Source organism: Henckelia pumila, chromosome 2, assembly GCF_033568475.1.
Source record: "Henckelia pumila isolate YLH828 chromosome 2, ASM3356847v2, whole genome shotgun sequence".
Classification (NCBI taxonomy): Eukaryota; Viridiplantae; Streptophyta; class Magnoliopsida; order Lamiales; family Gesneriaceae; genus Henckelia; species Henckelia pumila.
In genome coordinates this window covers 73600083-73621767 of record NC_133121.1, presented here as the reverse complement: position 1 = coordinate 73621767, position 21685 = coordinate 73600083, and the positions used below count along the sequence as shown (strand labels likewise).

The window sequence follows — 21685 nt, the reverse complement described above, 5'->3', positions numbered from 1 at the left end:
ATAACACTGATATGGTGAAATAAAAGTGAAAGAAAACATGCCTTGCACCGTAGAATTAATAGGGAAAAGTGCGTAGAACATTTCCGGGATGACGGTACGACGAACAACCTTTCTTCATGCTTCAAAAATATCGAGGCTATGGAGTCCTTCTTGGAGGCTACTTGGTCGATGAAGGAGATGAATAATGGGGGAGGGAGGCGGCTAGGTTGTAGAGAAAAGGATTGAACGTGAGGTTTGGGGTAGATTTAGGATTTAATTTGGGTAGATAGGATTTTAATAACTAATATAGGGAGATAATAACATAAATAAGATAATATTAACTTTTAAAAATACTAACTAACATAACAATTAATTAAAATCCCGAAATATTTATTTTAGGGAATTTTAAAGGTAATTAAAAGTCAATATTTTGGCTAAATTTGGATAAAAATGGACTCCTAAAATTATATAAAATTAAATACTGATAATTTTGAGGAAATAAAACTCAAAATAATATTTTTGGGCTCCTAAAAGACTCATAAAATAATTTGGGTAGAAAGTTGTCATCTCGTCCGTCCACGGTCCCGTCTACGCGATAAAATAATTAAATTTCCATAATTCATGAAAATCACTAATTATGGGTTAAATGCTTAAAAATAACTTAAAACATGCACAAATAATTTCACATAAATATTTAACCCATAATCTAAAATTCTAAATAAATAAAATCCCTAATTATGCATGCGAATTTACGTACTAAAAATACTGGGTATTACATAGTACCTGGCCTGTATTTATATGAAGTCATTCTAGCAGAGTACTACTAACCAAATACATCTCCAAAACGTTCCAATTTGATATAATAGGTATTTAAGTACTTAATACATGAACACAAAACAAAGGGAGTACACGTGCATATAAAAAAAAGGAAACAAGAATAAGTGAGGCATACCAACAAAACAAAAACAAATCTTCCACAAACTTATAGTATGTAAAAGTTTCACAATTGAAATTTTACTCCAAGATTGCAACAGTTCACCGATTAGTCAAGCAATGAATAGATGGATATAGAATAATGAAAAGCCAATAAGGCAATAAGAAAGAATTCTGAAGCTAAAAGATAAATCTAATAATTCTCCTTTGAGTGCCACTCTGTCATTGATAATATACCGGCTATGTTATTTAAGTGTTAACTTGTTCAGTTTCGCTTTTAAAACCATCCAATTCACATATGCTCAAACACCTCCTACCCACCATATGCACAATGAAAAAGAAAGAATTTTCATGTGCCCACACCCAGCCCATGTTTAAATTCAACATAGAGAGGATCCATATAAAAATAAATGGTACTATATTAAAAGAAAGCTTGAAAAAATACAAGAATAAATCTAAAGATGCCTTAGAAGATAGCAATCATACCAGTACATTCAGCACTTGAGAATCAACTCCTTTGAGTGAATCAAGATATTGAAACTTTTTATCCTTTTTATTTATAACTGCTAAACACCAATAGAAAGCACCCCAGATTCACGTGACTTTTGGCTTCCATGATTTGTGTGACAAATCCATGAATAACAAAGGGAAAAATACCCAAAACTGTTCCTTAATGGATAAAGCTTATTTCACAGTAAATTGAGCTAGTTAACTCTGCAAACCTAGTCTTCTTTACAGCACATGATGTAATATAAATATCTGAATCTGCTAATTAATAGAGATTTAATTAACGATACCTTAACTTTCCTCTTGCCTAGAGGATTTGTGCTCAAAACCAGAACACAGAGTTAACAAATGGAAGAAAACTAGAAGGAAAACCCGTTTTAAACAAAACAAAACAAAACTCCAATCTTCAAACATAAATCATAATTTACAAAGAACCAAATGCAAATCTAAGAGCACAGATGACGTTGTACAGCGTGAGAAGCAAACAACAGGGAAAAAAAACAGAAGAAGAAACTTGTACGAACATCGGAAGGTAGGCTAGTAAAATCCTAAGGAAAACCCAAGGCACGCGTAAATCTAACCAAGAGTGGCGAGATTTCTATACAAGAGTAAACTATAACCATTAAAATAAATAGGAATTCATAAAAATGCATAACCGTATAACACAATTGAATCTAGTAAATCCAATGCAAGGCCAAGAGTTACCTGCAGCAGTTTCTATCGATGAATCCCGCGCTGAAGTGTCTTCGATCGTGCGCTTAAAAGAGAGAAGTAAATTGGAAAAGGACGAGAGAACTTTACATGATCCAATAACAACGAAAACGAAAAACCCCAGCAATATAGGGCCAACAGGGAATTTGCTTCCCTTCTTTGTGCTAGTCTCAGAGACTGCACCACGCCTGGTAATATTCTTGTCAAACTTCTCTATCTTCCTGTCGGCAAACCTCCTTGAAGTTGTCTGTTTAAGATCGTGCAACACATTATACATAAAGAGAACTCGTGAAAGTATATCCAGAGAGGAGAAACAAATAGCAACCATGTGCTAGCGCAAATACTGTTTCTCATCAATAAGGTACAATGCAGACACCAACATACAACATACTAGAGAAACCAACAATTAATACATTTCAAAAGCAACGTTCTTTCTTTGAATCGACAGCGCCAAATCATCGTCAGATAACGCAAGCAATAAAATTGGAGCAATTCTAATAAGAAAAAAAACAAAATAAAACGCAAACGCAGAAATCCTTTTCTACCAAACGAACAAGAACCCGCGCAGCTCTAGTCGCCAACAAGGCGTGACAGTTTGAGCTTTGGTCCGAGATTCCTCAATATTTTGGTATTAAATTGAAGCCAAGTACGAACGCTTACCTTTTCTAGCTTCAATCGATAGCTTTCCGGCGGCTAGGGCGGCGAATCGACGGCATGATGAGGCTGCTAGGGTTTGGGGAGAAAGGGGATCGCGAGAGCCGAGAATGGCTTTGGGAAGGAGAGAGAAGTGTCGTTTTCCTTTTTTTTTTCGTTGTAGTCATTTTAATTTTTATTTAAATTTTTTTTAAAAAAAATTTTATCTACAACCCTTTTTAAAAAGTGTTGTAATACATAGAAAAAAAAACGCTCAAAGACAACGCTTTTATAAGCGTTGTCTTTGATCCAAAAAAAACGCTTATAGACAACGCTTTTTTAAAAAAGCGTTGTCTTTGATTATTAAAAAATATATAACTACAACGCTTTTTCCTAAAAGCGTTGTCGTTTTAAAAAAGACAACACTTTTCATTAAAAGCGTTGTCTTTTAAGTGTTGTGTTTGTGCATTTTTGTTGTAGTGGTCGAGCTAGCTGAGAGAAGTTCAGAATGAAGCGACGATAATATCTTGCTAGACCCAAAAAACTACGGATCTCAGCAATCGTCGTCGGACGCGACCAATTAAGCACAGCCTCAATCTTGCTCGGATCAACAGAAATCCCCTCCCTGAATATAATATGGCCAAGAAAGACCACTCGATCCATCCAGAACTCACACTTGCTCAGTTTGGCGTACAACTGCTCATCCCGAAGAGTCTGCAGTATCAATCGCAAATGAGAAACATGCTCGTCCGCATTACGTGAATACACCAAGATGTCATCAATGAAGACCACGACAAACTTGTCCAAATACTCCCTGAAGACACGGTTCATCAGATCCATAAATATAGCCGGCGCATTAGTCAATCCAAATGGCATCACTGGAAACTCGTAATGCCCATAGAGAGTACGGAATGCAGTCTTGGCTACATCCTGATCTCGGACTCTCATCTGATGATATCCAGATCTCAAGTCAATTTTGGAATAAACCAAAGTACCCTGCAGCTGATCAAATAAGTCATCAATACGAGGCAAAGGATACTTGTTCTTCACCGTAACCCGATTCAGCTGCCGGTAGTCAATGCACAACCGCATAGACCTATCCTTCTTTTTCACAAAAAGAACAGGAGCTTCCCAAGGAGATACACTAGGACGAATGTACCCCTTGTCTAAAAGATCCTGTAACTGATTCTTTAACTCTCGCATCTCTGATGGAGCCAGACGATATAGTGCTCGATAAATAGGCGAAGTACCCGGCATCAACTCTATGCCAAACTCGACTTCCCTAGCAAGAGGAAAACCCGGAATCTCATCTGGAAATACATTTGGGAATTCATCCACAACAGGAATACTCTCTATCCCAATGCTCTCAGCGGACAAATCAACTGCATAGATAAGGTAGCCTTCCCCGCAAGACTCTAAAGCTCGACAGGCTCTCAAAGCTGATACCAAAGGCATCGGGGGTCGTGCTCCCTCACCATAGAAAAACCAGCTATCACTCTCATCCTGATGAAAGCGTACTGAAGCTCGATAGGTATTCAGCATGTCTATCCCAGAATACAATCGAAGTCATCCATCGCAAGTACCATGAGATTCGCTATTAGAATGTTACCTCGAACTCTAAATGGCAACCCATCACTAGACACTTAGTCAAAGCTGACTGACCCGTCGGAGTAGAAACAGAAACTACTACGTCTAGTGCAATGCATGGTAACTTATGCCTCTTAACAAAATGGGCAGAAATGAAGGAATGAGATGCACCAGTGTCAATAAGTACAAGAGCAGGTATACCATATAACATAAATGTACCTGCGATGACCTTCTCGTTCTCCTCCACTGCCTGATCATGCCTCAAGGCAAACACCTGGCCAGAAACCCGCGGCTTCAAGTGAGAACTCCCAGCAGGCTGTCCCTGCGACCTATGCTGAACAGTGGCCTGAGAACCCGATCCTGAACCAGAACCGCCTCCCCCAGATAGTGGACAATCCCTCCGGAGATGACCCACCTCTCCACAATGGAAACAAGCTCCAGAAGCTTTATGGCATCTGTTAGTCGGATGGTTCTTCCCGCAATGGTCGCACTTCTCCTTCTTCCCAAAACGGACAACACCAACGGAACCAGAGGAAGAAGAAGTAGATCCAGACTTCTTGAGAGTCTGAGCACGGGGACCCAAAGAACTCGCAGGCCAAGACTGAGAGAAAGACCTGTTCCGCCGAATGCTATCCTCCGCCTGGTGACAACGGCTCACAAAACCGTCGTAGGACATGTCATCACCAACCGCCACACGGACATGAATCTCAGGGTTAAGTCCCTGAAGGAACAGATTGTACTTCATCTCAGAGCTGTCGGCAATCTCGGGGCAATAAGACAACAGATCAAAGAACTTTTGCTGATAATCCTCAATAGACATAGGTCCTTGACGCAAGCTCAGTAACTCACCCGCCTTCGTCTGACGGAGTGCAGGAGGAAAATACAGCTTCTGAAAAGCTGTGCGGAACTCGGACCAGGTGGCCACTCCTCTCGTCGTAATAAAGGGTGCAGAAGTAAACCTCCACCACCTACGGGCTCGCCCATCCAGAAGATAACCAAGTGTCTCCATCTTCTGATCCTCAGTACAGCGAAATGTCTAAAAAGTCGTCTCCATGCGGTATAACCAGTTCTCTGCATCCTCCGGAGACTCACCTCCAACCAAGGGCTAAGGACCCATCTGCAAGAATCGGCGCACGCTAAAACGATCCTCATCACAACGACGATGATGACGGTCCCGACGACGCTCACGATCGTCATCTCCCCAACGTCCACCTCCACTACCATGGCTACTCTGGTCATCGTAGTTCGCCATCTATAAAAGTACCTCACGGTTACCTTATGAAGAAATCTAAATCCCAAGAATATTATGCTTGCTCTGATACCATAAATTTAGTGACTCTTACCGAGATCACCTACTAAATAGAACTTAGGCATGCAATTAACTTAATCGAAACAGTAAATCAAAAATAAGCTGCGGAAACCATAAATATTATACAATCCCAAGGAAAGGAATATGCAATACCCAATAGTTATACAACCAAATCGAAAGTTGTAACAACCCAATACAAAAGAATAAACCTAGACGAAGCTCCAGCTGGCCAACCACTGCCTAGCCCCTCTTGGATCCACCCGTCTCGTCCAATCGCAAACCTGCCCCATGGAATAGGTTGTCCATAAACACAGAGTACGAGACGTGAGCATAAAATGCTCAGCACGAGAGTATGAGTATACATGCATGCAAGTATACCGTCTACTGACTGTAGGTCAAGAATCAGATAACAAAGACAGACTGGGCCCTGGTATGTAGCACGTTGTGCCGTCGCTTCAGGAGGTGGCTCACATACCAAAATACCAAAGGATACGCGGGACCCAAATCGATGGAAATCCATCCACTAACAGGATAGGGTAAAACCCTACTAACAGATATCTCAAAAGAGATAGCTCAAGATGCAAATGTATGCAGCATAAAATCATGGCATATAATGTTGGAAAAACGTGTTCAGATCAATTAAGAATTGATACCCGGTGTAGCGAAAGTTTAAAAATTTTTATTTTTCGATATGGAACGATTTCATATCATGGGTATCAAAACTTTACGATTAAATTATGCAAGTAAAAATAAAATCACAATTCAATTTTTACCTATTCAAGCAACGGCTTGATTATGGACACCAACAGAATTTAATCTGCTCTTCTTGTATATCCCGGGAACCGATGGCTTCACGATCAATCTTCGGAATAAGGTCCACGAACAGAAAACAGAAACCCTCTAATTGATTGCACTAGAATTCAATCAGATGTTTATCGAAGAGAATAAACAGATATGATATGTTAATTCGGAATGTAATTTTTCACAAAAATCACAGACCGAATTTTCTCAGAAGGGACAGAGGAATTCGAAAATTCCTCTTGAATATTATGAGTGATTTTCGAAAATTGCAAGATGGAATGCTTATGATTTTCGAACACTACTCATATATTTATAAATAATTTCTAGACTAGATTAAGTTATGATTATATTAGGACTCTAACTCCTTAGGGCCCACAATCCATAACTTAAGCCCAACAAGTCAAGCCCGTTATTATAGAAATTAATATAAAATTCATCATGACTCTGATTGATAAACCGATTTAACCAATGTGCACAGAAACCATTTCTGCACCTTTTAAAGTCAAGATAATTTTTCTGAATCCGAATTCAGTGATTTCCAAAAATGCTCATCCCTATGTCATTTTAGGAAATTTCACTCCCTTTTAGTTAAGAAGTCCAACTTCTCTTTCATTAAATTTAACTCTTTAAATTTAACTATCTCAACGGGGTTTAGTAATCCATTACTTGTGTGACCCTCAATGGTTCAGGGATACAGCTAGCCGTGGGCTCACAACTCCTTGTAACTCGGAACAACAATTTCCAACTTGCCCAACGAATCATGGTAAGAGCATCTAGCAACATCGCCCCATGATTCCCTAGGTATCACTGATAGTGCCTGCAAGAACCAGTAGATTTTGGTTAGCGTACAGTACGGTCCCTTCATCCATATATCCCGATCGAATCAACAACCATTGGTGCATCGAGAGTCGTTCGAGATTCGATAACTATGCATTACATCTTGGAGATCAAATAGTGACATCGCATGTGTTACTAGGAAAACCGAGTAACCTAAAACACATCATGTACTCTGACCAGAGATTCGTCACACTAATATCTCCTCAGATCGCATAGGATATCCATACTCGCAAGTATGTGGTGAATCCTTGACAACAAAGCATCGACTCCTATATGTGTCGTAACTGTACCCAATCCCGACACCTGATGATCCCAATAGAGTCGGTAAACGAGTCAAAGTAAAGTACTAGCATATAGAGTCTCAATGATGTTTAAAGTAGTAAGGACTAATGGTGTACAACCAAAACCGCGGACTTTATCTACTCGATAAGTGATAACCACTTGAAAAGTCCGAATAGGGTAGTTCGATCATTTATCATATGAATATCCATTTGCATGCTTTGAACATCTCCATGTCCAGTACCAATGAAACGTGGTACTTGGCATCACAAATGCTAGTCTCAATCTCGAGCGATCCTTATCCTTATTAGCAGACGGCTCAATTGACTAGGAACTGTTTAGAATATACAGTGACTATAAGATGTGTTTCATAATAGTGATCTCTAGTTATTCACTATCTCATCTTACTTACACTATAGTATATTCAAGGTCTTTATCAAAACATCAATAGTATATCACAATATAACAATATGAAGAAAGACAAAGAAAATGCCATTAATGAATGTAAATTATATTAAACAAAGATTGTTTATGCATAGAGTCACAAAAGCTCTTAGCCACAATTTGGCTAACCGGGCACCCACTCTTTCAATCTCCCACTTGCCCTAAAGCCAACTAGTCATACTACATAATCTCATTGCTTCGCGATGTTTGTCAAACAATGGTCCTGGCAAGGGCTTAGTAAGTGGATCAGCGATATTGTCTGTAGAGGCCACTCTCTCGACAGTGATGTCTCCTCTTTCCACAATCTCCCGGATGATGTGGTATTTCCTCAGTACGTGTTTGGATCTTTGATGAGACCTTGGTTCCTTTGCCTGAGCAATGATACCAGTGTTGTCGCAGTACATCGGAACTGGACCAACAGCTTCAGGAATTACGCCCAACTCTTGGACGAAATTCCTCATCCAAACGGCCTCTTTAGCAGCAGCTGATGCTACAATGTATTCTACCTCAGTGGTGGAATCCGCTGTGGTGTCTTGCTTGGAACTCTTCCAAGAGACAGCACCGCCATTGAGCATGAATACAAATCCAGAGGTTGACTTCGAGTCATCCACGTCGCTTTGGAAGCTAGAGTCGGTATAGCCTTCCAATTTCAATTCTCTTCCTCCATAAACCATGAATATATTCTTAGTCCTTCTTAAGTACTTAAGAATATCCTTCACGGCTTTCCAATGCATTTGACTGGGGTTGGCCTGATATCTGCTCGTGACACTCAGAGCAAAGTCTACATCCAGTCTGGTAGATATCATCCCATACATAATACTACCTATGGCTGACGCATATGGTATGTGTGTCATTTTCTCTATCTCTTCGTCAGTCTTGGGACACATAGACTTGGATAGAGAAACTCCATGACACATAGGTAGATGTCCTCTCTTGGACTTATCCATAGAAAACCTTTTCAATATGGTTTCATAGGAGGAGTCCACTGAGAGAGAATCTCATTCTCTTTTAGATAGTTCAAAAACTCGGTACTTAAGTATTCTCAACCTCGATCCGATCGAAGTTCTTTAATACTTCTACCTTGTTTGTTTTCTACTTCAGCCTTGAATTCTTTGAACTTTTCAAATGATTCAGACTTATATTTCATTAAATATAAATACCCATACCTAGAATAATCATCAGTACAGGTAATGAATTAGGTGTGACCAAATTTAGTACCGATACTAAATGGTTCGCAAATATCTGTATGGATCAAATCCAACAGATTTTGACTACGCTCAGGCTTTCCTTTGAAAGGAGATTTAGTCATTTTTCCTTTTAGGCAGGACTCACAAGTAGGTAGAGAGTTAATATCAGAGATATCAAACATGTCCTCTCCCACTAGCTTGTTCATCCTCCTTGAGGAAATATGACCTAGCCTAGCATGCCAAAGGTTTGCCGGGTTTTGGCTATCGTTTTTCCTTTTATTTGTTGTTACCGGTTTATCAACATAATTAATTGGAACGTCTTTTAATTTTAAGTTATATAGATCGTTTTCAAGTTGTCCATTTCCAATAAAATATTCATTCTTGTAAATATTGCAAATCTCATTCACAAAATTACAAGAAAAACCATCTCTATCAAGCATAGAAACAGAAATAATATTTTTAACTAAATCTGGCACAAATAAAACATCTCTCAAAAATAACTTAAAATTGTTTTGCAAAACTAAATAAACGTCTCCCAATGCTTTGGCTTCAACTCTGGAACCATTTCCAAGCCTCAGCTGGGTCTCACCCATCCTAAGCTTACGACTTCTTGTCATCACCTGCAAATCATTGAAAATGTGAGATCCACATCCGGTATCCAATACCCAAGAAGTAGTATTAAGTGAAACATTTATTTCAATATAAAACATACCCTTTGCAGTTCGTAACTGCTCGAGGTATTCCTTGCAGTTACGTTTCCAATGACCGGGTTTCTTGCAGTGATGGCAAACATCTCCAGATATGTTCACGTTTGAAGCTTTTGCCTTGGCCTTCTTTTGTGGTACAATTTTCTTGGGTGGGGCAAAACGTTTCTTACCCTTTCCACTTGGCCCCTTCTTGGAGTAAGAAGAGGAGCTAACCAGGAGTACCGGTTTATCCTTCTTTAATGTGGCCTCATAAGACACAAGCATATTGACCATCTCTTCAAGGGTGGCCTCTATCTTGTTCATATTGAAGTTCACCACAAATCCGTCAAACGACGAAGGAAGGGAAAGAAGCAACAAGTCCGCGTTTAGTTCATGCTCCAAAGTCAAATCGAGTGTTACCAATTTTTCAATGAGTCCAATCATGTGTACCCCATGCTCACGAACCGAAGTCCCATCTCGTATGCGGCATGTCATGAGCTCTTTGACGGTGGCATACCTCTCCGACCTTGACTGAGCTCCAAAAAGTTCCTTGAGGTGCATGTGTATGTCAGCAGCATTCACGACATCCTCAAATTACCTCTGGAGTTCATCAGACATTGAAGCTTGCATATAGCACTTAGCCTTGACATCATGGTCCCACCATTGATCAAGTTTTGCCAATTTTTCCGGACTTATATTAGCCGGTGCTTCCTTTGGAGGATTCTTTTCTAACACGTAGAAAATTTTCTCCGAGTTTAGAACAATCTTTAATTTACGGAACCATTCCGTATAGTTTGCGCCAGTCAATTTGTTTTGTTCGAGAATTGAGTATAGTGGATTTCGCGAATTCATTGTAATGAAATACTGAAAGAAACAGACAATAATCAGTCATTGTTTAATTAATTTACTAAGACATAAAATATGGCGAAATTTAATTTTATGAATTTCACTCCCACTATTTTAACGATTTCACTAGCCTCTAGTAAAAACGGGAAACTTGTTTCCTTAGTGGGAACATGGAGTCCAATTGACAAACTATAGTCCCGAATAATATCAGCCAACCATAATTTTCAAAAGGTAGAGCCCAATTGCTTCCAAAGCAACCCCCATATTTTTACCTCATGTCCAATAAGGGCCCAATAATATGACGTCATTTAATGTGACATGTCAAGATGACCCATCAATATTAAGTTGTGATGGACGGTCGCCATGTGGATCCCCAATAATATGAGCCAATCCCATGGGAGCTCCACCCAACTTACAACATGTGTCGATCCAATGTACAGCTTTCCGACGAACGGGCCCCCCCAATAATATGAGCCGGACCGTGCCCGCGGGTAGCATCTCATACATTGATCGTTGATGGAAGATAGGAATATTTAAACAATATTTAAATTCCCTTTTGTTTATCTTGATATCAATTTTAAATCATATTTAAAATGAGGGATTTTTAATTTTTTGAAAATCTGTCTCATCATGCAATTTATGTATGCTTGCGGGATTCATACAATTTAGTCTAAACATGCATACATCAATAATATCATATATTATTTAAGGATGATCGATCCCATTATCTAATCGACCCGTGGTTGCCAATCACGAGTCTAAGTCCAATCCTAGGTGATATGCAAGTATGCAATGCAATCCTATTACATTGAGCTTCCATTTACATTTTTTCGGTCTTTATCATCTGCTGGGCCCACCATTGTCTTCAAATCTTTATCTCCCACTAAGTCTAACAAATTTACAATAAATTTCGATGACAAGTAGGGGATACATATTTAAGGGGTGGGAACGGGCCATAAACCAAGCCCACTTTTTATTACAAATGGCAATTCAAATTTGGGCTATAAAGCAAGCCCATTAGTAAAACCCAACAACAATAAAACCAAATGTAAATTACCTAACATACACCTAAAACATTGGTCATGGCAATCGATCATCCTTTTATCCAATAATTAATTCAATAATTAAAACATTGGATAACATGCGATGACATCATAATTAAAAGACAAAATCATATTTTATCTAATACTTTCATAAGATCATATCTTATCATCAATTGTACCAAAATAATTAATTTTATAAAATCTAATTTAACGGACAAGATTTACAAATTTTCCAGAAATTCAAATTTATTCAAAAATCAATTTTAAAAATTTTGGACCCAAACAATTTGATCCGATGCCTCGTGGACCAATCAAAAATAATTTTCGATCGGACCAAAAATTAAAATTCTAAAATATTAAAATTTTAATTAAAAAATCAATTTTAATTTTTCCCGGACTTCCCGGGACATTCCCGGGCATCCCCCTCCTCCACGTGGGACAGGGCTGCCCACGTCGAGGCGGGCAGCTTCATCGCTGCCCGTGGGCAGCGACGATCGCTGCCCCGATGCCCCTGTTCCGTCAAAATTTTAATTTTTAAAATTCGTTTTGTTTTCAAAAAAATCGAGGCCAAATATTTTGTACAATAGATTAATTTAATCGTTTGATCTGAGCAACTTGGCTCTGATACCATTGTTGGAAAAACGTGTTCAGATCAATTAAGAATTGATACCCGGTGCAGCGGAAGTTTAAAAATTTTTATTTTTCGATATGAAACGATTCCATATCATGGGTATCAAAACTTTACGATTAAATTATGCAAGTAAAAATAAAATCACAATTAAATTTTTACCTATTCAAGTAACGGCTTGATTATGGACACCAACAGAATTTAATCTGATCTTCTTGTATATCCCGGGAACCGATGGCTTCACGATCAATCTCCGGAATAAGGTCCACGAACAAAAAACAGAAACCCTCTGATTGATTGCACTAGAAATCAATCAGATGTTTATCGAAGATAATAAACAGATTTGATCTGTTAATTCGAAATGTAATTTTTCACAAAAATCACAGACCGAATTTTCTCAAAAGGGACAGAGGAATTCGAAAATTCTCCTTGAATATTATGAGTGATTTTCGAAAATTGCAAGATGGAATGCTTATAATTTTCGAAAACTACTCATATATTTATAGATAATTTCTAGACTAGATTAAGTTATGATTATATTAGGACTCTAACTTCTTAGGGCCCACAATCCATAACTTAAGCCCAACAAGCCAAGCCCGTTATTATAAAAATTAATATAAAATTCATCATGACTCCGATTGATAAACCGATTTAACCAATGTGCACAGAAACCATTTCTGCACCTTTTAAAGTCAAGATAATTTTTCTGAATCCGAATTCAGTGATTTCCAAAAATGTCCATCCCTATGTCATTTTAGGAAATTCCACTCCCTTCTAGTTAAGAAGTCCAACTTCTCTTTCATTAAATTTAACTCTTTAAATTTAACTATCTCAAAGGGGTTTAGTAATCCATTACTTGTGTGACCCTCAATGGTTCAGGGATACAGCTAGTCGTGGGCTCACAACTCCTTGTGACTCGGAACAACAATTTCCGACTTGCCCAACGAATCATGGTAAGAGCGTCTAGCAACATCGCCCCATGATTCCCTAGGTATCACTGATAGTGCCTGCAAGAACCAGTATATTTTGGTTAGCGTACAGTACGATCCCTTCATCCATATATCCCGATCGAATCAACAACCATTGGTGCATCGAGAGTCGTTCGAGATTCGATAACTATGCATTACATCTTGGAGATCAAATAGTGACATCGCATGTGTTACTAGGAAAACCGAGTAACCTAAAACACATCATGTACTCTGGCCAGAGATTCGTCACACTAATATCTCCTCAGATCGCATAGGATATCCATACTCGCAAGTATGTGGTGAATCCTTGACAACAAAGCATCGACTCATATATGTGTCGTAACTGTGCCCAATCCCGACACCTGATGACCCCAATAGAGTCGGTAAACGAGTCAAAGTACAATACTAGCATATAGAGTCTCAATGATGTTTCAAGTGGTAAGGACTAATGGTGTACAACCAAAACCGCGGACTTTATCCACTCGATAAGTGATAACCACTTGGAAAGTTCGAATAGGGTAGTTCGATCATTCATCATATGAATATCCATTTGCATGCTTTGAACATCTCCATGTCCATTACCAATGAAACGTGGTACTTGGCATCACAAATGCTAGTCTCAATCTCGAGCGATCCTTATCCTTATTAGCGGACGGCTCAATTGACTAGGAACTGTTTAGAATATATAGTGACTATAAGATGTGTTTCATAATAGTGATCTCTCTTTATTCACTATCTCATCTTACTTACACTATAATATATTCAAGGTCTTTATCAAAACATCAATAGTATATCACAATATAACAATATGAAGAAAGACAAAGAAAATGCCATTAATGAATGTAAATTATATTAAACAAAGATTGTTTATACATAGAGTCACAAAAGCCCTTAGCCACAAGTTGGCTAACCGGGCACCCACTCTTTCATATAAATCATGTAGTCACATAATACATGCATATTCAGTCAGGATATCTCGAACAGTACTTTCGTACCTCAAATATTAGGCGCGCTCTACCAGCTCTAGGTCTACGCCTATAATCCGCACTACACTACCAAATGATAATAATATCATTATAGTGCTCTAAAAGCCTTAACTAGGCTATTGCATACTTCTAAATATTTTTAGGAAGCAAAAGCTATACTTTCGTCCGTCGTTAGCCCTTTGCTGTTGATTCCCTCAATATTAGGCCACAGCTCCGGTACGACGCCTGGATCGCTACGCCACTTCCGGATTCCCAATGGGACGCGTAGAATTCCCTAGATCTGAGTTATAAGACTAAGTAATCGAGAGAGAAGAGGTGAATGGTGCGTCTGAAAGTGAACCTCAGCACCTCTATTTATAGACCACGAACGGAACGTTCGTTCCTCATCGTTGCGTCCGTTCTGCTTGACGAACGTTGCTTCCGATCCCCATCGTTGCTTCTGATGTCCCATCAAGTGCGTAAGCAATGACGTAATATTGTTTGACGTCATGGATGACATCAGCTGCAGAACGTTGCTTCCGTTCCCTGGACGTTGCTTCCGTTCTGCTTGACCCTCCGGACCATTTTTGATCATTTTGGGCCTATTTCGGGGCTCCGTTAATCCATTAAGAGTTCCCTTAATCATGTTAATTAGATTAATTAGCAATTACTCACTAAAACTGGGTTCGGGCTACTACAAGTCCAGACCCAGGTTTGGATAGTGAATATCTGAGAAGTCCAAGCCCAATAATAATCATCTCACACAACCAACACGATATTCTGCTTATTGCTCGTAAATCCTTATTGCTCATAAATCCCGACCTAAGTTCAAGTGAAAAATGGATACATCCCGATATATCATCAAATGATACACCGGGATGTATCCTAAGGCATCAAGAAAGGTGAATTTTCAAGTTGATTGTTTCTAGACAATTACAATAAGAGTTATTTTCGCTAATCTCGAAATAGTTGGTGCCAAGTGAGATTACTCACCAAAGTATAATCACTTAACGTCATATGAATGTTAATTGAACCATACGAGTGTCCAAGCAATTTTGACTGTCAAAATTAAAATTTTAATTCTTTCGCTGCGTCTTGTACACGAGAAAGCGGTATTCCAACAATGCAAAGATTGGTGTGAGTAGCGATGACATGCGGCATTAGAAATCCATAATCAATAAAAGGTGCGAGCTAATGACCATCCGATGTGGTATTGAGTTTTGTTTGAAGGTGGTTTTAACAATATTTGTATATACTAGGACTCTTTAGAGGCTGTTCCATCAGTGCAAAATCCAGAATCCCAAGGAAGATCAAATTAGTTCAAATGAAATGTTGTCCGCATAAATTCGATTACTTTTCTTGTTTCTTCTTCTTTCTTATCAATTCAGCACATGTGAAGAACGACTGAATACTGATGGCGCAGCACATCTATTAGCTCTCAAAACTTTGGTTTATCTACAAATGTAAATGGTTAGGCGGAGTCTGTCCTAGTTGGGTTAGTTGTATGCAACACAAGACACATCATCGATTTATTTCTATATATTGTTTTTCAAAAAAATAAAATAAAAAGATATCTATAAATTTTAAAACTATGGTATTTTGTTAATATATATATAATAATATGGTTTTCATTAGAATGACAAAAACATGAAAGAAAGGAAATTATTATGTTGGGTGTATTTTGAATTATATTCTAGAAATGAAATAAATCTAAGCTAACATTGTTGGTTTCTCCTCTTTTTTCCTGATTATTTTATCACTTGCAGATCCAAACTTTGACGTAGTTACTACTTGTCAAAAAATGTAAATGTGTGCCGACTATGACTTGTACAGCAATTGTCATGAATGCTGAGGTTTAGTTCTTGGGTTGGTGTAATCTCTACCTTGGACCTTATGTATTTGAATTAAAGATGATCATTATATCTGTAGCAAGAGTAAATACTTGAATTGTTACATCTTATTAACTGTTTGATCAACACGGTGAGAAATAAGTCATATAAAAATATTTGAAATTTATGTGTCGTTCTTAAATTTATTTTTATTTTTATATTTTGAAAAAAAGGGGGAAATGGCTTTCAAGTACATATCCCCCAAGACCAATCTTTCTCGGTCTATTCTAGAGTCCAACTAGCCGAGGAAAAGCAAAAATCTGAGAGTATATTAGGGCGTGTTTGCAATTATTAAAAAAAATTATTGTTAGATTTTAGCTTAACAAAATCACTTTTGTGTGTTTCTTAAACCCAAATTATGTGTTAGCTTATGCTTAACTTTAATTGAAATCCAAAAGCTAGTCATATGGTGATTATGATTCTCCAAAAGTGATTCTAATAAAAAATTCAATGTTAAGTATTGTTTGCAACCTCTAAAAATAAGTGATTATGGAAATTTTCTTCACAAATTTGTAAAGAGAATTTCCATAATCACTTATTTTTAGAGGTTGCAAACACTACCTTAATATCACTCTAATCACTTATTTATCAAACACTACCAGACTTTGATTTTTAGATTTTCACATTTGTTCCAAACACTACCAACTTTTGACTTTTTTTAACTTTTTTGTAATCTATAAATAAATCACTTATACAAAAGCATAATCTTTTGCAAACACTCCCTTAAAATAATGTTTGTAAATTGTTAAAAAGTGTTGAAGAATCATGCTCCTAACCCTTAGCATTGGTCTCAATATTGAAAACACTTGCAGTTCCCAAAGCAAAAGCAGACCAAGAAATTTTGGAGCTTTTCAATCAGTGAAAGACAAATGACGGACAAAACATCAAAAACAACGCTCTGCCAACTATTCAACAAACTTTCAGAAATCTCCATTCCATTCTCTCAAATGGGTGCCAAAAGTTACCCAAAACCTCCCCTTTCAAGTCGCATTATTCGTAGTACCATCAAAGATCAATCCGCAGTTGGATACTTGCAAAAATTTCACCGAAAAAAAGGGATTCTAAGAAACAGTGACTCCCCGAATGTTGCTGAAAATAATGGACAAAATGAACCTAAAAAAAGAGGAATGCTGTAAGTGAATACCCTGCAAGGAAACAAAAAGAGTCCCGTTTCTTGGATATGGTTACATTGGCTCAAACAATGGAAGAGCTAGAGAAGATAGGCGTGAATGATGAGGATCAAGTACACGAGAAATGCTTCATTGCTATTACCATCTCACCGTCCCGGTTTACACTGAAATTGTTAAGAAAGTTTTTATGGTTACATATAAAGAGATCCATATCCTGCATAATTAAAAAAGTGTAGCCAATTCCACGAGGAACCAAATTATATTGATTCAATATTGATTTTGATTTAATCAATGTTTTTTTTAAAAAATGAAGAGAATGTACCAATCCATGGGAAGTTTCACTGATCCTCACGGTGTAGTGACTCGACTATAAAAATGTTTGAGAAAACTTTTACTTATTTAAAATGATTCTTCTAGATATTATTTTCACGTGGATACAAGGCAAAGGTAAGAAACATTTGTATTTTGTAAATAAAAGCAGTTAACAAAAGCTTTTGAGTGTTTGAAGAAAAATTGTTCTATCACTTAAGTAACAACAATGTCCTTGACATCTGTAACATTCGTCTTTTTAATTATTCAAATAAATTTGGTACCCACACCATTGATAATACATTTATACAATTATTATAACATTTTAAATATTTTGTATCAAAATTAATTTAATTTTTTTTATCACGTGAATACTTGAAAATTTATATAAGATTAATAAAAACAAACACATGAAAAAATTTGTATGAATGTACAAAATATATAAAAGAAATCTGGAAATGCAAATTATAAAAAAAAAAACAAAATATATTTTAAAAAATAAATACTTGTAATAAAATATGATTGAAATTTTATGAATTTCATTTGAAACCTTAAAAACTGTTATATTAACAAAATTCAACATTTTAAAAAATCTCCAAAAGTATATATATATATATATAAATTGAGAGCAATTGTGAAATATGATAAAATTTTTAAGAATAATCATGTGAAATTTCAACTTAAACCATTAACGAAAAAATCAGATGCAGAAAAAAAACATCTCAATCTTTTTTTTTTTTTTACGGTCAAAACATCTCAATCTTACTTCTAGCTTTTAATTAAAAATTACAAAAATTGAAGCATAAGCTTGATTCACAAACACACCAAACTACTTCCCACCCAACTAAAATTAAGAAGTACTTCCTAAAAACTCTTTCAAACACTCCCTGTATTTCTTTTTCTTTTCGATATCAAGACACAACCGGGGGTGGAGGTTATTTTCTCAAGAAATCAACCAAACAGAGCACAAACATTTTTTTTATATCATTGCATTACGGGGAGTTGTGGCATAGTTTAGCATCATTCATCTTCTTACAAATCAAATTCCAACAAGAGATGAAACTTAATCGTGTTGTACAAGATCAGCATAGTAGGTTTTATTTAAAACTAACAAACCACACATTTGAGCAGCCACGTACAATATTTCTCAGTGTTCTAAAAGGCGGTCGAGGGCCGCCTACCGCATTTCTCAGTATTCTAAATGGCGGTCGCTAGGCGGCCCTCGACCGCCACGCCTTGGCATGAGGCGGCCTTTTCAGGCGGCCCAAGCTGTCCGACGAGCGTGCCGGCGGTGCGGGCGCTCGGGCGGGTGAGGCGGCCAAGGAGGTCAACACATTTTTAAATTCAATCAAAGGTCAAGAGTCAATTAATTTTAAAATTCTAGTCAAAAGTCAATAAATTTTAAAAACCTAGTCAAAGTCTACCAATTTTAAAACCATAGTTATTGACTTATTTCAAAAACACTAGCCACTTTCTTTTTGTTTTTCATTTTTGCTCCCTACCCTCCATCACACACCTCAAGCTGCCTGCCGCCGCTGCCGCCCGCAAACAATTTTAGGTTAGTTTTTGCATATTTCATCTATATTTACATACTATTTTTTATTACATTGCATTACTATATATAATTACCCATAAAAAATGCTTAAAAAAATTCAACCCCTTAGACGGCCGAGGCGGCAGGCGGTCACGGACCGCCCCGCCACCGCCTCCCACCATTTACAACACTGATATTTCTCAAACAAGATGCTGCATTTGTAAAGTTTTACATTGAAAAGTTTCATGACTACTTTGGTTTCACATAATCATCATCCAGCGATAAACACAAACCAACAAGTTTAAACCCATTACCAGAATTCATAATCTGACAACATAATAAAGTATAAGTTGTCCATTTATACGTTTGGTTTTCTAGTGAGACTCATTTTTTACCACTCTTCTTAAGACCAGCACCTCCAAATGATCCCTTTTGCTGAGCCTTTGCTTTGAGTTCCTTTAGTGCCTGGCAAGAACAACGTTCAAACAATAATTGGTAAGGTATTGCAAATCTAGTAACAAGAAGCAGAAGTCCGTGGAGAAAGATAACTTCACCTTTTCTTCATCCTTCTTCTTTTGAAGATTAGCCTTGTCGACCTGCAAATGAAATGATCCATGGCATTACAAAACTACAGAAAAACAGAAACAGAGCCAAGGAAATATTTGGCAGGTGCGAGTGTATTGTGTATTGTCACATTGATTTTTTTTTTTTATCTTTTGCTCATTTCTCTCAAATTTTGCGGGGGCTAATTAGGGGAGAGATTGAAGGAAATTCAACAATTTGAGCAAGAATAAAAGAATTTTACAAGCATTCATGTGCAGCAAGTAGAAAGCATAAAAAACGAATAAGCAAGCAATAATCTGATACACATATAAGGCAGTCATAGCAATTGAGGCCGCATCTTCAACTCGTAAAATTGCTATCATATAACTATAAAATTGGATTTATAATTTCAGTAAGGAAAATACTAGAGGCTTTGTTTACCTTCATTTATCTGAAAGGAAACAAGAAGTAATTAAATTCTTTGCACAATGCTAATCTTTGTACATTAATCATTCACAGTTTTACACATTCATTGATATTTTCATCATATGCTCAACTCCACATTTTAGTCCAAGAAAAACAAGATCAAACATAGTTTTCAATGCTTATCCTATTCCCATCATGTTGGAATTGCGGGAAGAAGTTATTGCCTGAAATACTCAGATCTGCCACAGAGATTAAAAGAAAAGGTTCATAAATACAATAATCATCCTTTGAAATTACGGGAAGCAATATTTATTCTTTAAAGAATTTTGTTTAATAGCAGTGCGGAAGTCACAATAATTACAAACCCACGGTAAAAATTACCAACGCTATTAACCAAAGATTCAAATCTGGAAACACATATCCTGCACGAGACTAATCGTACTGCAACAGCGATTCCTTGTTTCGGCTGGACCAGGCAGAAACTAAAACTCAATTTATTGAAAAATATCACGAAAGTTTTTGAAAAAATTAAAATTTCCACCAAGCCATAGCAAATTACCTCTTCCATTAAATTTCTACTCATATCCAAACAGGAAAAGAAGCACACAAGAAGACAGATATCAAATAAATTGTACATCAACTCTGTATATGAAAAAATTATCGTAGTTCCCTAATCGCATCACAGAACATAAAGATTCAAACTTATTAAATCAAGAATACCTCGTCGTATTCTTTCTTTTCCGCCTTAGGTTGCTTCAAAGGCTTTGCTTTTCCTCCTGGTCAAAAGCGAAAGAGAGCATAAATATCAGCCAAAAACAAAGAGCAGGAAAACAAGCGCAAATCGGTAAAATCCAACAAGATTCGACGAATTCCACAGTTTGCGATCACCTTGTTTGGTAGACATCGTCGTACACTAGGTTTAGGGTACAGTGAAAAAGAAAAAATATCCACCAATTGCGAAAGGAACCCTAAACCAATGGAGGAATTTGTTGAAATTATGGTGATTGTGAACACCGCGAAGGGAAATTAATAATTAACAATACAAAGGAATTTACGATTTTATCCAAACCCTGCGCGATTTATAATATGTTAAGATTTGGATTTGGATTTGGATTTGGATTTTAAATTAATGGAATTGAAATTTTATTTTGATATTTGGAAAAAAGGTTAAAATATATTAGGACAAACACTCATATGAGACTGTCTCACGGTTCATATTTGTGAGACGGATCCTGACCACCGTCAATGAGACCCGACCCGCGTCTGTTTCCAACTCGTAATCCTAATTTTCCTCCAATTTCTCGACTGAAACATGCCCTAATCTAATTATATCGCTCTGTTATCATATTCTCTCTTCCAACCATCTCGAAATGCTTGTTCGAACCATCTAAAATCCATGTCATCCACTGAGAAGCTCGCCGCCAACGAAGAGTAACTATTAGGTGAAGGTCATAATGTATTTTTTAAAATCTGAAATCGACGATATCTGAGGAATTTTTTGGTAGAAATAG

At 37.2% G+C, this 21685-nt stretch overlaps 1 long non-coding RNA gene across 1 annotated transcript; it reads right to left on the bottom strand.

Moving 5' to 3' along the window:
• Positions 1–19418: 19418 nt before the first annotated feature.
• Positions 19419–21208, bottom strand: LOC140884426 (uncharacterized). Its single transcript, XR_012150650.1, has 4 exons — positions 21063–21208; positions 20895–20950; positions 19760–19801; positions 19419–19670 (listed from the first exon to the last, which is right to left on the bottom strand). It is a non-coding gene; the product is annotated as an uncharacterized lncRNA (long non-coding RNA).
• Positions 21209–21685: the final 477 nt, after the last annotated feature.